Source organism: Chiloscyllium plagiosum, unplaced genomic scaffold, assembly GCF_037043375.1.
Source record: "Chiloscyllium plagiosum isolate Xiang-an unplaced genomic scaffold, Cpla_swu_hap1 HiC_scaffold_27, whole genome shotgun sequence".
In the NCBI taxonomy this organism is placed as follows: Eukaryota; Metazoa; Chordata; class Chondrichthyes; order Orectolobiformes; family Hemiscylliidae; genus Chiloscyllium; species Chiloscyllium plagiosum.
This window is the reverse complement of record NW_028270165.1, coordinates 60,429,119-60,441,384: the sequence shown is the minus strand read 5'-3', so window position 1 is coordinate 60,441,384 and position 12,266 is coordinate 60,429,119. Positions and strand designations below refer to the sequence as shown.

Below are 12,266 nucleotides of genomic sequence, written 5' to 3'. Positions count from 1 at the left end.
TTTCACAACCTTTTTTGCCTGGTTCAGATAGACTCTCAGTGGATCTCAATCAACTAGATGGGGGAAGCCACCGCCGAGGTACACGGGACCGTTCTAAAAGTAACGGGACGCATCTTCCCAGCCGTCGATAGTGCCTACCCTGCTGGTGATGATGGACACCCCAGACGAGTTCCCAAATTGTGAGAAACAGAGCTCACAATATAATAAATTTCAGTCCGAGTCAAATTCTGAAGCAGCGAATTTTATTGAAACGTTCTTGTAAGACGTGTGTCTAACAAGGAGGCACACCGATCCAAAAATTACTCCACAATTTATACAGTTTAATTGAGTCTCTCTCAGTACTTCCCTGTTTACCTCATTGGCCTTCAAACCTATCAATAATTCTTATTGTGTTCTGCCCCTGCCTAGCTGCGCTCTGCCCTTGTTTACTTCTCCCTCTACTCCAAGCCGGCGACCCTTACTCTTATTTACCCTGTAACTAACTTGGCTCGTTTCAGAGCCTACATGAGGGCAACGTGACAAGTTTGGCATAACTCAATGTTCTTTGCATCTAATCTGTTTGTAACATCTTCCATTGTTTGCAGGCACATTTCATTCTTGTATGCACATTTCAGGTAATGAAAAGCAATTATGTATTTCCTTCACAGTTTCCATTCTTGGCTGAAACAATTATACACTGGTGTTAGTTCATTTACCTGGCATAAGCAATTATGGTTGCAGAAGTAACACTGCTTTACCTGTATCCCACAACATTTCTCAACAACCTGAAAAGTTTTTTAAAAAGTTGAAACTTTTTTAAAAAATACCTTTCAGGAGGCTGGGGGCCGGCAAAACCATCGCCCCGCCCCCATTGTCTCCGATTGTTTGGAGGTAGTCCCCAACCACGCCCCTCCCCTGCGATGACGCCATACAGCAGGACCCCGCCTCTTGTGTTGGCGCATGTGCAGTGTAGGTCCCGCTGCGGGACTGAGGCAGTGTTACTGAGTGCGGCTTCGGTGGCTGAAGGAACAAGAACAGGAGCCGCTGGAAAAGCTGAGCAGGTCCGGCAGCTCGTGTCGGGAGGAATGTGAGGAGGTGTTTCGGGTCCGGGGATCCTGCTTCAGAACAGGACCAGGTTTCAGGAACATCCCGGGGAGGTCGCCAGGCCCGAGCGCCAAGACCTGGCTCCTGCCCCCGGGGAGAGGAGATAGTGAGACAGGGTAGGATTGGGAACCGCGGGAGGAGGGAGACTGGGGAGTTTATAAACTCCGAGGGGGAGGCCTCAGGCCTCGGGAAAAAACCCACCGGCCCAGTGTTTACTTCACTGGGGAAGGACCTCTCGGGTTGCCCAGGCAACCGGCCGCCATCTTTGTGTGGGTCAGGCGCCTGTTGTTTTGTGGCGGGGAGCGCGGGCGGCCATCTTTGTGAGGGTCAGGCGCCTGTTGTTTTGTGGCGGGGAGCGCGGGCGGCCATCTTTGTGAGGGTCAGGCGCCTGTTGTTTTGGGGCGGGGAGCGCGGGCTGCCATCTTGGTGAGGGCACCATCAACTGTCATTGAGAGAGTCACAGAGATGTACAGCAAGGAAACAGACCCTTCGGTCCAATTCATCCATGCCGACCAGATGTCCCAACCCAATCTAGTCCCACCTGTCAACACCTGTCCCATATCCCTCCAAACCCTTCCCATCCAGATGCCTTTTGAATGTTGCAATTGTACCAGCCTCCACCACTTCCTCTGGCATCTCATTCCATACACACACCACCCTTTGTGTGAAAAAGGTGCCCCTTAGTCCCTTTTATATCTTTCCCCTCTCACCCTAAACCTATGCCCTCTAGTTCTGGACTCACTGACCCCAGAGAAAATACTTTGTCTATTTATCCTATCCATGCCCCTCATAATTTTGTGAACCTCTATAAGGTCACAAGACCAGAATTGCACGCAATATTCCAACAGTGACCTAACCAATGTGGGATATATGTAAAGCAGTGTTACTTCTGTAATCATAAATTGCTTCTGCAAGGTAAATGAACTCACGCCAGTGTATAATTGTTTCAGCCAAGACCTGAGTTAACAAGAATGAAAACTATGTGAAGCAAATATATAATTGTTTTTGTATTAGCTAAAATGTGCATACAAGAATGAAATGTGCCTGCAAACAATGGTAGATGTTACAGACTAATAGATAAGGTGCTGTGAGGGGAGGGGGTTAAGCTAGCTATGCCTGTACAAACAGTAGTTATAAGCATCTGTTTCCTGCTTCTGCGAAAACAAGAACAAACCACAATCAAGAGGTCATAAGGTTCTAGCAAGCAAGGAAGCAGCTGGCAGTAAAGGAGGCTATACCTAAAAATGGACCACAGCAGGATGTGGTCAAATGGCCTTGTGAGGCCAGAAAAGCATTTTGTCACAGATAAGGCAAAAGATAAACAAGAGTAATGGGCGCCGGTCTTAGAGACGTGGGAGATGTAAACAGGGGAGGAGCAATGGGAGGAGGGAAGAGGAACGAATTACATAAATGTTGTGTACTCGTTAAACACCGTGTTTGACTATTTTGTAAATAGACACCACACTCCTCTTGCAAGAGCGTATAAACGATATAAACGATACTACTGCTTCAGTTCTTGTCTCGGACTGAAATTATTGAAGTGAGTGAGCTTTGTTTCTCACACTAATGTCCTGCACAGCCGCAACATGACCTCCCAACTCCTGTACTCAATACTCTGACCAATAAAGGAAAGCATACCAACCACCTTCTTCACTATCCTATCTACCTGCGACTCCACTTTCAAGGAGCTATGAACCGGCACTCCAAGGTCTCTTTGTTCAGCAACACTCCCTAGGACTTTACAATTAAGTGTATAAATCCTGCTAAGATTTGCTTTCCCAAAATGCATCACCTCGCATTTATCTGAATTGAACTCCATCTGCCATTTCTCGGCCCATTGGCCCATCTGATCAAGATCCTTTTATAATCTGAGGTAACCTTCTTCGCTGTCCACTACATCTCCAATTTTGGTGTCATCTGCAAACTTCTTTGCAATCAAATAATTTATGTAAATGACAAATAGTAGTGGGCCCAGCACCGATCCTTGTGACACTCCACTGGTCACAGGCCTCCAGTCTGAAAAACAACCCTCCACCACCACCACTCTCTGTCTTCTGCCTTTGAGCCAGTTCTGTATCCAAATGGCTCGTTCTCCCTTTATTCTAACCAGTCCAACCAGACTCTGCCCTCATCAATCCTCTTTGTTACTTCTTCAAAAAACTCAATCAAGTTTGTGAGGCATGATTTCCCACGCACAAAGGTGTGTTGACTATCCCTAATCAGTCCTTGCCTTTCCAATTACATGTATATCCTGTCCCTCAGGATTCCCTCGAACAACTTGCCCACTATCGACATCAGGCTCACCGGTCTATAGTTCCCTGGTTTGTCCTTACCACCCTTAGTAAACAGTGGCACCAAGTTAGCCAACCTCCAGTCTTCCGGCACCTCACCTGTGACTATCGATGATACAAATATCTCAGCAAGAGACGCAATAATCCCTTCTCTTGCTTCCCACAGAGTTCTAGGGTACAGCGGATCAGGTCCTGGAGATTTATCCACTTTTGTGTGTTTCAAGACATCCAGTACTTCCTCCTCTGTAATTTGGACATTTTTCAAGGTGTCACCATCTATTTCCCTGCATTCGATATCTTCCATATCGTTTTTCACAGTAAATACTGATGCAAAATTCTCCCCCACTTTCTGCAGCTCCACACAAAGGCTGCCTTGCTGATCTTTGAGGGGCTCTATTCTCTCTGTAGTTATCCTTTTGTCCTTAATGTATTTGTAAAACAATCCCTTTGAATTCTCCTTCACTCTGTTTGCCAAAGCTATTTCAAGTCCCCTTTTTTGCCCTCCTGATTTCCCTCTTAAGTATACTCCTACTGCCTTTATACTCTTCTAAGGATTTACTCGATCTATCCTGTCTATACCTTACATATGCTTCCTTCTTTTTCTTAACCAAACCCTCAATTTCTTTCTTTAGTCATCCAGCATTCCCTATACCTACCAGCCTTTCTTTTCACCCTAACAGGAATATATTTTCTCTGGATTCTTGTTATCTTATTTCTGAAGGCTTCCCATTTTCCAGCCGTCCCTTTACCTGCAAACACCTGCTCCCAGTCAGTTTTCGAAAGTTCTTGCCTAATATCATCAAAATTGGCCTTTCTCCAGTTAAGAACTTTAGCTTTTAGATCTGGTCTATCCTTTTCGATCACTATTTTAAATCTAATAGAATTATGGTTGCTGGCCCCAAAGTGCTCCCCCACTGACACCTCAGTCACCTGCCCTGCCTTATTTCCCAAGAGTAGATTTAGTTTTGCACCTTCTCTAGTAGATACATCCATATCCTGGATCAGAAAATTTTCTAGTACACAGTTAACAAATTCTTCTCCATCTAAACCTTTAACACTATGGCAGTCCCAGTCTATGTTTGGAAAGTTAAAATCCCCTACCATAACCACCCTATTATTCTTACAGATAGCTGAGATCTCCTCTCAAGTTTGTTTTTCAATTTCCCTCTGACTATTAGGGGGTCTATAATACAATCCCAGTAAGGTGATCATCCCTTTCTTATTTCTCAGTTCCACCCAAATAACTTCCCTGGATGTATTTCCAGGAATATCCTCCCTCAGTACAGCTGTAATTATATCACTTATCAAAAACACCACTCCCCCTCCTCTCGCCTCCCTTTCTATCCTTCCTGTAGCATTTGTATGCTGGAACATGAAGCTGCCAGTCCTGCCCATCCTTGAGCCATGTTTCTGTAATTGCTATGATATCCCAGTCCCATATTCTTAACCATGCCCTGAGTTCGTCTGTCTTCCCTGTTAGGCTCCTTGCATTGAAATAAATGCAGTTTAATTTATTAGTCCTACCTTGACCCTGCCTGCCCTGAATGTTTGATTTGCTTCTGTTCTCAACTGTACCAGTCTCGGATTGATCTCTTTCCTCACTATCTCCATGGTCCCCCCGCCCCCCACCACCACCTTACTAGTTTAAATCCTCCCGAGCAGCTCTAGCAAATTTCCCTGCCAGTATATTAGTCCCTTTCCAATTTAGGTGCATATCGTCCTTCTTGTACAGGTCACTTCTACCCCAAAAGAGATTCTAATGCTCCAAAAATGTGAATCCTTCTCCCATACACCAGCTCCTCAGCCATGTATTCCTCTGCTCTAACCTCCTATTCCTGCCCTCCCTAGCTCGTAGCACTGGGAGTAATCCAGATATTACTACTCTCAAGAACCTCCTTTTTAAATTCCTGCCAACTCTCTGTAATCTCCCTTCAGAATCTCAACTTTTTTCCTTCCTATATCATTGGTTCCAATGTGTACAATGACCTCTTGGCTGGCCCCTCTCCCCCTTGAGAACATTCTGCATTCTCTCTGAGACATCCTTGATCCTGGCACCAAGGAAACAACACACCATTCTGATTTTTCTCTGCTGTCCACAGAAACATCTGTCTGTACAATGGACTAGAGAGTCCCCGAACACAATTGATCTTTTGGAACCCGACATGCCCCTCATTGTATTAGAGCCAGTCTCAATACCAGAAACTTGGCTGTTCGTGCTACATTCCCCTGAGAATCCATCACCCTCTATATTTTCCAAAATGGCATACTTGTTTGAAATGGGTATAGTCACAGAAGGCTCCTACACTCACTGCCTGCCTGTCTTACTTTTCCTGGAGTTAACCCATCTATGTGACTGTATCTGAGACTTCCCCCCCTTCCTATAACTACCATCCATCACATACTGTTGCTGTTGCAAATTCCTCATCACTTCTAACTGTCTGTCCAACCGATCCATTCAATCTCATAAGATTCGCAACCAACAGCATTTATTGCAGATATAATCTGCAGTAACCCTTAAACTCTCTTTAAACTCCCACATCTGACAAGAAGTGCATATAACTCTACTAAAGGCCATTTTTGCTCCTTCACAATCTACAGATCCAGAAACTAACACCGTCTTATTCCTCTACAAAACACTGCCCCAAGTTAAATTAATAGCTATGGCTTATATTTTAAGTTTAATCAAGAGACATATCTCAAAAAACATATAATCAAGAAAGAACCCATTCTACTCGCTACTGCAGACCTTCTGTAGGTCCCACTTAAAAACAATACACTTTTCTGCTGCTTGCTGTGATCCTTGCCCAAACAGTTCCTCCAAAATCAGCTGTGAATTTCACTGTTTATTCATTTTCCCAGACGCACTCCGAATTCCAGCGATACATGAATTCAAACAGCAAAGGCAGTAACTGTGCAGGTTCACTGCGGTATCTTCTGGAAGAGAATTCCAACCTCGTGGTAACCTCGGCCTTGGTTGAGCTTAATTACCCATACTGTCCAGTGATGTGCAGGTTAGGGTGGTTCCCCCATACTAAATTATTGATAATGCCCAAGGATATTCTGGATGGTGTATGTTAATCACGCTAACTTACCTACAGTGTCCAGGGATGGCAGGTTAGGGTGGATTGGCCGAGGTAAATTTATCCATAGTGTTCGGGATTCTACAGGTTAGGGTGAAGATCTAGACCCCCTCAATCGGGCTCTCGGTCCAAGATCAGTTAAAAGAATCACTAGGAGTACGATCTATTTAAAGCAAGGTTACCAGTTTAATGAAATAAGGCAGCCTAGCATAGATTTATCCAGCAATACAGAGGTTAAAAGCTTCTATGTTCCGTGACGAAATTACACAATTACATTCGAAAATTACACGTTTATGTTTTTTAAGAGACAGCACAGCCTTAATTACAAGAAAAGACCAATCAAATGTAATAAGGTGACATGATTGACAGCAGGTTAATCCAATGATATTTCCTGGGAAACAGATTATTTTACTTACAAAATCATCCCATGCTTGCTAGTTCAAGGTTAGTTCGAATACCAAGTTACTTATGATTTATATTATGAAAACTCCATTGTTCTCTTTTATTTCTAAATCCAACCAACTCAGCAAAGCAACAATTCCATTTCAGTGTCAAATCATAACCTGAAGCCATTTTGTTATGTTATTTTGGATTGAAAAGCCATTTTGTGGTTAATAAAAACCTACATACACCTGTTGCTCCTAACAACAGCCTAAATTCAAATTTTAAATCCTCATCTCAATAAAGCAGCAGTTGTCTCATTACCCAAAAGGGTAAGACCACAAACGATATAATTACAGTTTTGATGACTAATAATTCCTGAAAATCCTCCTACAGAAAAAAAACTAAGAGCTACATATCCCAAAGAGTGATATTACTGTTTTGTAGAGATTTTGGATTTTTCCATTCTCTACAGCTACAGCACGAGGAGTACTTACTTTATTCGAAATATTAGCCAGGGTTAGTGTAGACCAATAAGAGGCCTATCTTTGTGACTTCCTTGAGGCTGTTCAATAGATGGGTCTTTCGGTAAGAGATGCGATTATTGTCCAAGAATGGTTCGACTCATCCCATAATTGGGAAGACATGGGTGCCATTAGGGGTCAAAGAGTCTTTTACTGAAGTCAGGATGTAATAGGCCACTTCATTCCTGCCAAATATTATATTGTGACTTTGAAGAAACAAATTGTTACTGAAAGATAACATTTCCCTATCTTCTCTTTTGCGGCATGACCTAATTGGATGGGGCAAGGCTTACCAGGGCTGCCCATAGCACAACTGGTATCAAACTGGCACACAACACCTTTGGTAAAGACCATTTAGACTTGTTCTGTAAATTAACTGTTCACTGCAATAGTCATTCTTAGTAACATTCAGTCTCTCAGCAGACAAGGACATCTTCCTGGCATAGTTGGTACACAGTCTCTGGTTGCTCAGGATCGCACAGGTAAACTGTCCCTTCTTGTGCACCAATGCTAGCAATGGCAAGTTCACACAGCAGGGCAAGTTCGATCTTTATCATCTCCCCCCTTGCAAGGGGCTCGTCTGATGAGCTTGCAATGATGGAGATGAACCCAGAGGGAGATGAGGATTTAAATTTTGAATTTAGGCTGTTGTTAGGAGCAACAGGTGAATGTAGGTTTTTATTAACCACAAAATGGCTTTTCAGTTTAAAATAACATATCAAAATGGCTTCAGGTTATGATTTGACACTGTGAACTTGAATTGCTGCTTTGCTGAGTTGGTTGGAATTGGAGATAAGAGAACATGGAGTTTTCATAATATGAATCATAAGACAGTAATTTGCTATTCGAACTAACATTGAACTGGCAAGCATGGGATGATTTTGTTTTACGCACAATCAGTTTCCCAGGAAATATCATTGGACTAACCTGCTGTCAATCATATCACCTTATTACATTTGATTGATCTTTTATAATTAAGGCTGTGTTGTCTCTTAAAAAAACACAATTACGCAATTGCACCACGGAGCACAGAAGCTTTAACCTCCGTGTTGCTGGATAGAATTGCATCAGGCTGCCTTACTTTATTAAACTGATAACCTTGCTTTGTACAGTCCGCATTCTGTTGATTCTTTGACTGATCTCGAGACCGAGGGGTCCCGCTTGGGATCCAAATCTTCAAGGGTGGATTGGCCAGGCTAAATTCCCTCACAGTGTCCAGGGATGTGTAAGTTTGGAGTATTACTCTGGGGTAAGTGTAGGGCAATAAGGGGAGGGATATGGGTGAATTTCCATTCAGAACGTTGGTTTGGACTTGTTGGGCCGAGTGGCCTGCTTCCATGCTGTGAGGATTCTTTGAAGGGAAGGGATTTTTGCAAACTGCTCTCCTTCCATCTGCTGCAGAGTTCCACTGTCGGCCTGCCCCGTTTTCGACATCACAACGCGAAAGTGGCCATATCGGTTTCAATGTAAAACACCCTCCTCTGGGCAACTCCTCATCCTGGGAGGGAGAGGGGGTTGGGGGGAAATCTGTTCACTTGTAGCAACTGGGGTGAATCTAGTGAGGGAGTCTACTCTGGCAACTCAGGTATGTGTCTTAATTACCCGGGTGAGGAGGGACGGATGATAGTAATTGGGGAGGGGGAGATACCTTTTTTTTTATGCTTCCAAGCTGACCCTCACAAGTTCGGGTTGTCCCTCCATTCTTTCCCAGTTTTCAAAACCCACAAAAGACAACTTTCCCAATCCTCTGCGTATCGGAATTGGGAGGTTATGTTGTGGCTGTACGGTACATTGGTTAAGCCACTTTTGGAATATTGTGTGCAATTCTGGTCTCCCTCCTATCGAAAGGACGTTGTGAAACTTGAAAGGGTTCAGAAAAGATTTACAAGGATGCTGCCAGCGTTGGAGGGTTTGAGCTGAATTGTTTAGGGCTGTTTTCCTGAGTGTGGCAGAGGCGTTTGTATACACCTATACAATCATGAAAGGCATGGATTGGGTAAATAGACAAGGTATTGTCCCCTGGGTTTGGGGGTGTCCAGAACAAAAGGGTAATAGCTTTCGGCTGAGGTGGATGATCAAAGATTAAAAAGAAACCTAAGGGCAACTTTTTAATTCAGAGGGTATTGAGCGTAAAGAATGAGCTGCCAGAGGAAATGGTGGAGGCTGGTACAATTACAATATGTGAATGGCATCTGGATGGTTATATGAATAGAAAGGGTTCAGAGGGGTATGCGCCAAGTGCTGGCATATGGGACTAGATTAATTTAGAATATCTGGTCAACATGGATGAGTTAAGACCATAAGACATAGGAGTGAAAGTAAGGCCATTCAGCCCATTGAGTCCATTCTGCCATTTAATCATGGCTGATGGGCATTTCAGCTCCACTTACCCGCAATCTCCCTGTAGCCCTTAAATTCTTGATCTCTCAGGGAATTATCCATCTCTGCCTTGAAAACATTTACGTCCTGGCCTCCACTGTGCTCCATGGCAATGAATTCCACAGGCCCACACTCTTTGGCTGAGGAAATGTCTCCTCATTTCTGTTCTAAATTGACCCCCTCTAATTATCAGGCTGTGCCCATGCGTCCTAGTCTCCCCTGCCTAATGGAAATACCTTCCCAGCATCCACCCTTTCTAAGCACTGCATAATCTTGTAAATTTCTATTAGATCTCCTCTCAGCCTTCTGAAAGCAAATGAATATAATCCCAGGATCCTCAGCCATTCATCGTATGTTAGGTGTATCGTTCCAGCGATCATCCATGTGAATCTCTGCTGGACACACTCCAGTGCCAGTATATTCTGCTGTTACTGCCGCTGAGTCACACCTTGAACCCTGTTTAGTGGGTGAAGTGGGAGGGGCAAGAGGATCCTTTCTGCTGGACTGGCTACTCTCACATCCACTTTACTTCCGATGGGGGCTGATGCTCTCTGACAGCACCTTCCCTACGGAATTGATCTGCAGGAGCAGATGGAGGACATTTTTATCCTGGATGGAGCGTAATGTTTGTCCAAGCACTGCAGATAGATCTGAAAAAGATACATCTTGTCTCTGTCCCATTGAGTCTCCAGCACAGGGCCAGGTCGGTTGGCTCAGTTGGCCTCTGTCAGTGTTTTCGCTCTGCCTGAACCTCTACCTACCCCTCTTCATCGTCCCTTCCCACCCCTCATCAGCAAACTGATATCCCCCACTTATCGGACGTTTGCTTTCTGCCTCTGTCTAACTGCCCCCTTCTTTTATACCCTTGATGACATATATCTAATTGTTTTTAATGATAGGATTGTTCCTCTGTTTTCAAAACCATCAGATTGAAATTTAATAGGTTTTTGTAGCCAAAGGGCCTGGTTTAAATTGATTGGCTCAATTGAAAAACTGTTTTCTTGGCCTGCTAACAATACGACCTTTTGATACAAATGTTTCAGCTCTCTGTTGTGACAGTGATTCTCCTTTAAGAAGATTATGTTGTTCTTGGTATTTTTTTGAAGAGGGGTTGTAAAAGGCAGAGGTTCCAAATCATCTGGGGTTAGGGATTTTGCTAATGGCCAACAGATACTGGCTAAGGCATCAATCAGGGAAAAGGGTTTGAGATTTTTTCTAAAATGCTTGTACAATGAAAGGACAGTTCTGCATTTTGTTTACCCTGGTTTGGTTTGAGTTTTAGCAAGCAGTCTGTCCAAAGCTACAGGGGGAAGAAAGGTACCCTGATTCAACAGATATTTCTGGCTAACTCTCTCTCCAACATCTCTCCTGTAAGAATCTGTGCATGAACTGACCTTTTTTTGCCAGAGGGGTGTGTTTATGGGAATGTTGCAGGAAATCGGAACTGCAGCTTTTTGAAGTTGTGGGGAGATTGTGTCGGTTGGGTTTTCAAACGGCTGTTATTCTACATTGTTTTCTTTGTTTGTGTTTCATTCCATGGTGTGTAAATAAATTCTGTTTTCCTGGAAACCAGCTGCATCACTCCTGGGATACCTCTGCCTAAAACAACCAGTAAAGTTAGGGTCTGGCCTTGTCCATAACACTATACCTACAAATTGTGTTTCCAGCAAGGATGTTGTGAAACTTGAAAGGATTCTGAGCTTGGAGGGTTTGAGTTATAGGGAGAGGCTGAATAAGTTGCAGATATTTTCCCTGGAACATCTGAGGCTGAAGAGTGTAGAGATTTATAAAAACATTAAAGGCATGGATAGGGTAAGTAGTCAAAATCTTTTTTCCAGGGTGGAGAAATCCTAAACTAGAGGTTTAGGATGAGGGGGAAAGATGTAAAAGGGACCTGAGGGGAAACCTTTTCAAGGAGAGGGTGGTACGTGGAGGGAATGAGCTGCCAGAGAAAGTGATGGAGGCTGGTACAATTACAACATTCAAAAGGTATTTGGATTGGAACATGAATAGGAAGAGTTTAGAGGGATATGGGCAAGTGCTGGCTAATGGAACTGGATTAATTTAGGATATCCGGTCAGCATGGACGAGTTGGACTGAAGGGTCTATTTACCTACTGTGCATCTTTTTTGGCTCTAAGTCCCTTAAAAAAAAATACCACATTGGGTTTCAGAGTTCGGTTGAGGCAATGTTACTGACAGGCCCCTCTGGTTCACACATAAACTATCTGTCCTGTTACAGAGTCAGAGAGATGTACAGCACTGAAACAGACCCTTCGGTCCAACTGGTCTATGCCAACCAGATATCCAAAATTAATCTAGTCCCATTTGTCAGCATTTAGCTCATGTACCCATCCAGATGCCTTTTAAATGTTGTAATTGTACCAGCTTCCACCACTCCCTCTGGCAGCTCATTCTGTACATACACCCCCCTCTGTGTGAAAACTTGCCCCTTTGAGGTCCCTTCTAAACTTTTCCCCTCTCACCCCAAACCTCTGCCCTCTAGTTCTGGACTCCCCCACCCTGGAG

The 12,266-nt window shown here is 43.9% G+C and overlaps 1 long non-coding RNA gene across 1 annotated transcript in view; it reads left to right on the top strand.

Annotated features, from left to right (window-relative positions):
- Positions 1-965: 965 nt before the first annotated feature.
- The window catches only part of LOC148144356 (uncharacterized), a 28,469-nt gene continuing 17,168 nt past the window's right edge, over positions 966-12,266 (top strand). The window contains exon 1 of the long non-coding RNA XR_015751445.1: positions 966-1,199. This is a non-coding gene — a long non-coding RNA (uncharacterized LOC148144356). The remainder of the gene's footprint in view (positions 1,200-12,266) is intronic.